Genomic DNA, 3,944 nt, shown 5'->3' on the forward strand with positions numbered 1-3,944 from the left:
ATTTTGGGCCAGACAATTCTTTTGGGGTGGTGGGGAGGGCTGTCCTATGCCTTGTACGTTATTTAGCAGCATCGTGGCCCCTACCCACTAGATGACTGCAGCACCACGACCCCCACCCCGGATGTGACAAAGAAAAACGTCTCCAGCCATTGTCAAACGTCCTGCAGGAAGGATGAGGGCAAATTCACCCTCACTCAAGAGCCACTGCTCTATCCAATGACTCTGTTCACCCATGAGTACTCAAAACTCTCTCCTCTGCAGGCTTAACAGGTAACTCTCCAGAAAGTCTATTGTGTATCAAAATGCTATTTGAAATTTAATAGTAGTTATCTCTGTAACAGTAACTGATCAAAGTAAAACTCTTTCTCCAGATGGTAAGAACCTCCCAGGTGGTTAATCCACGTTTACCTTATCTCCTACCCCAGGCACTGGAAATTACAGAAATGATCGGACACCCGTTTTCGGGATCCGTTCAGGAAGTACCAGTAGTGTAAGGCTTTTCGGCAACCTGAACAACTGAATTCAAGTAAAATATTCTGCCTGACCGCGGCTTTGTGAGACAAGCCACAAACCTGTAGCAGGACCCTCCTCGCTGCTATTTACGGAATTGAGGTATCTGACTGGAAAGCCGGTGGAGGTGAACTACCCAAGAAAGCAGTGGGTTCAGGATGAGAAGTTGGAAAGGGAGACAACAGAGGGGAGAATGAACCTCAGCTGAAAAGAAAAGGGAAAATTACCAAGAGATGAGTTCTCTTGACTGAAGAGAAGATACGCTGAAACCCATCAGCTTGCCCTCGGGGCCCTCAGCTCTCTGGGGAGCTCTAAGGGAAGGGTGAGCCTGGACCTACGACTCTGGACTCCTGGTCTCGGCCACCAGGCCTGACCATTCACTCAGACTCTCAATAAATACTTGTATTCAAAGACCTTACACGGGGACCACATCTGGGAAAACATCGCCGCACCCTCATCATAAGTCACAGGGGGAGACCCGAACTGGCCAAGCTATGACAGGAGCTGTGAGGGCGACGAAAGAGCACGGCAGGGATCGGAAATCGGATCGCCAGAAGCCCTCCGCCCTCCTGGTTCGTAATGCCAGGGCCCCATCGCCGCGCATCGCCGGACCCCGGTCCTGCCTCCATCGCGCACCCTTCCCCAAGGTTGGCCGGGGTCTGGAGTCACCATCCCCGGTTCGGACCTACCGACCTCGCCGCTGCTGAGCTCTACAGATCCCGCTCCTTCCACACAGTTCGCCAATTCCGCGGGCCTTACTGAGCCGTGCCGGCCACCGTCCGCGAGGCCTTGGCGCGCCCGTGACGTCACTGTCGTGTGCCTCTTCCGCAGCAAGCGAAGTATGGCTCTGGCACGCTGGCTGCGGCTGTGGTCGCTCGCGGCTCGGTTGCTTCTGGCGCCTCCCGGGGACCTGACGGTCTGCGGTCCCAACGAGCCCCTGCCCATGGTGCGCATCCCGCGGGCTCTACAGCGGCGGCAGGAAGAGCGGCAGAGCGGGCAGCGGGGCCCCCGCGGCCGGTGCTGGCGCGACCTGGGCCTTTGCTGTTGTCAGCGCGGCGACTGGAGTTGAACCAGCCGGCACACCTCACGCTGGGCCCTTGGAACCCGCACCACTCGCTTCGCACGGCTGGAGGAATCGGCGCGCCCACGCGGACCATTTCTCCACCGAGCGCGCGCAACATGAGGCTCCAGTGCTGCGGAAATTCTCGCCCAAGGGCAGCTGCACCTAACTGGGTCTGGAGCTCCGCGTTCTGAGCGCACTACAAGAGGCTGCTCCCGAAGTTGGTCGGCCCACAACCGTGCAGTGAAGTACCATTCCCCAACTCCTTCGCGGCCGCCACATCCTCTGCGCCGCAGAAACCGGCAGTGGCAAATCTCACAGCTACATGCTACCTCTCTTTCAACGGCTCTTGGGCCAGCCAAGCCTGGACCCCTGTCATATCCCTGCTCCTCGAGGCCTGGTTCTTGTGCCTTCTCGAGAATTAGCCGAACTGGTGCGGGCCGTGGCCCAGCCCTTGGGCAGCTCCTTGGACCTCCAGGTGCGGGGGTTAGGGGGAGGCCATGGCATGAGGAGGATCAGGCTGCAACTGTCCAAACAACCTCCAGCAGATATTCTGGTGGCCACTCCAGGGGCTCTGTGGAAGGCCCTGAAAACTCAACTGATCAGCCTGGAGCAGCTCTCCTTCTTGGTGTTGGATGATGCACACATGCTGTTGGATGAAAGCTTCCTAGAACTGGTGGATTACATCTTGGAGGGGAGCCATATAGCAGAAGGCCCAGCTGACTTACAAGACCGTTCAATCCGAAAGGTCACTTAGTGCTGGTGGGGCCCACATTTCCCGAAGCTGTAGGCCAGCTGCTGAGTAAAGTTGCCAGCTTAGACTCTCTAACCCCCGTTACCAGTGACAAGCTCCACTGCATCATGCCTCATGTCAGACAGATATTCATGAGGCCGAAGGGAACAGAGAAGGTGACTGGGTTGGTGCAGATCCTCAGGCAGCATGACAGAGCATATAGGACTGGCCCCGCAGGAACTGTTCTGGTGTTCTGTAATTGCTACAGCACAGTGAACTGGCTGGGGTATATATTCTGGATGACCACAAAATCCAACACTTAAGACTGCAGGGACAGATGCCTGCCTCAATGAAAGCAGGCATCTTCCAGTCCTTCCAGAAGGGCTCCCGAGGCATTCTTCTCTGCACAGACATCACCTCTCAGGGCCTGGACAGCACCCAGGTGGAGCTAGTCATCAATTATGATTTCCCTCCTACACAGCAAGACTACATCCACAGAGCAGGGAGGGTGGGCCGGGTGGGGAGCGAGGTGCCAGGCACCATCGTCAGCTTTGCGACCCATCCCAGGGACGTGAGCCTGGCTCAGAAGATTGAACTGGCAGCTTGCCAGAGGAGAAGCCTTCCAGGACTGGGGTCCTCAGTGAGAGAGCCTTTGCACCAGCAAACCTTATTGCAGCAGGCTTATATATGATGCCATAACAGGGACCTTTCCCTCTGTGCTGGACGGGTGAGCACACTTGTCAGTGGGGTGCTCTGGGCTGCCTAGTCACCTTCTGAAGACCCGGGCTGCTGTCTGGCTTCAAAAGGTAAGTTGCTGGCCAACACTGGAGGGTGAACTACTGAGCTCGGCTCTCTGTAGTCTTTCACGTGAAGAATAATGTCGATCTTGGCTCTGTATTATGTCACGGTTTCTAACAATAAGCTATGTTTCTATGGGTGCCCCTTAATAACAGTTTCCACTGCGGCAGAATTCAGTAGACTCTGAGAAGATTCACACTCCAAACTACCACACTTAGGACGAAGGCTCTTTCAATTGATGTTTTAGTTTAGATTTTGTTTCCTGCCCCAAACATCCATTAAGCCCCCAGGAGAAGGAAAAGGGGATGTGACTAGCAATAGAGAGAAATCTTCTTCACAACAATGGCCATGGCAAGCTTAGGCACTTTTGGTGAAATCTCTCTGGGAAGTACTGGCAGAGAACTAAAAGGCAAACTGACACCGAAGTATTGCTTGGTGTGTATTTCCAGGCTCTGCCTTCTTTCTCATCTCTTGGTGGCAGGTGGAGGAAGAGGAGAAAAGGTCAATCTTTTTTACAAACCGGCAGAATAAGCTTATAACATCCTCTCACTATCTCTGCATAGGTTCTAGTCTCTGCAGCATTATATAAGCTTTGCCCAAAGTAATGAACTGTTGAAAGTCAAATGTAATACTTCACCAAACAACTTAAAAATGCTTGCACACTGGAAAGGGTTAAGTTGCAGAGAACACAAATGGACCCAGAGCAACCTTTGCCGAAAGAGAATATTGTGCTAAATGTACAGTCATAGCTCTTTTCCATATGAAGAAACAGTCAGAAGGATAAAAGAACTTGGTCAAAATCACACAAGTAAGTAGGAAACAATCTGGTCTGTCTGTCCTCAG

General features: G+C 53.5%; 1 pseudogene across 1 annotated transcript; it reads left to right on the top strand.

Moving 5' to 3' along the window:
• The first annotated feature begins 1,351 nt into the window (after nt 1-1,351).
• Nucleotides 1,352-3,103, top strand: LOC309812206 (putative ATP-dependent RNA helicase DDX28; annotated as a pseudogene). Its single transcript has one exon. The product of its transcript is annotated as a putative ATP-dependent RNA helicase DDX28 (transcript).
• The last annotated feature ends 841 nt before the right edge of the window (nt 3,104-3,944 follow it).

Source organism: Mesoplodon mirus, assembly GCF_964341445.2.
Source record: "Mesoplodon mirus genome assembly, chromosome: 11".
Classification (NCBI taxonomy): domain Eukaryota; kingdom Metazoa; phylum Chordata; class Mammalia; order Artiodactyla; family Ziphiidae; genus Mesoplodon; species Mesoplodon mirus.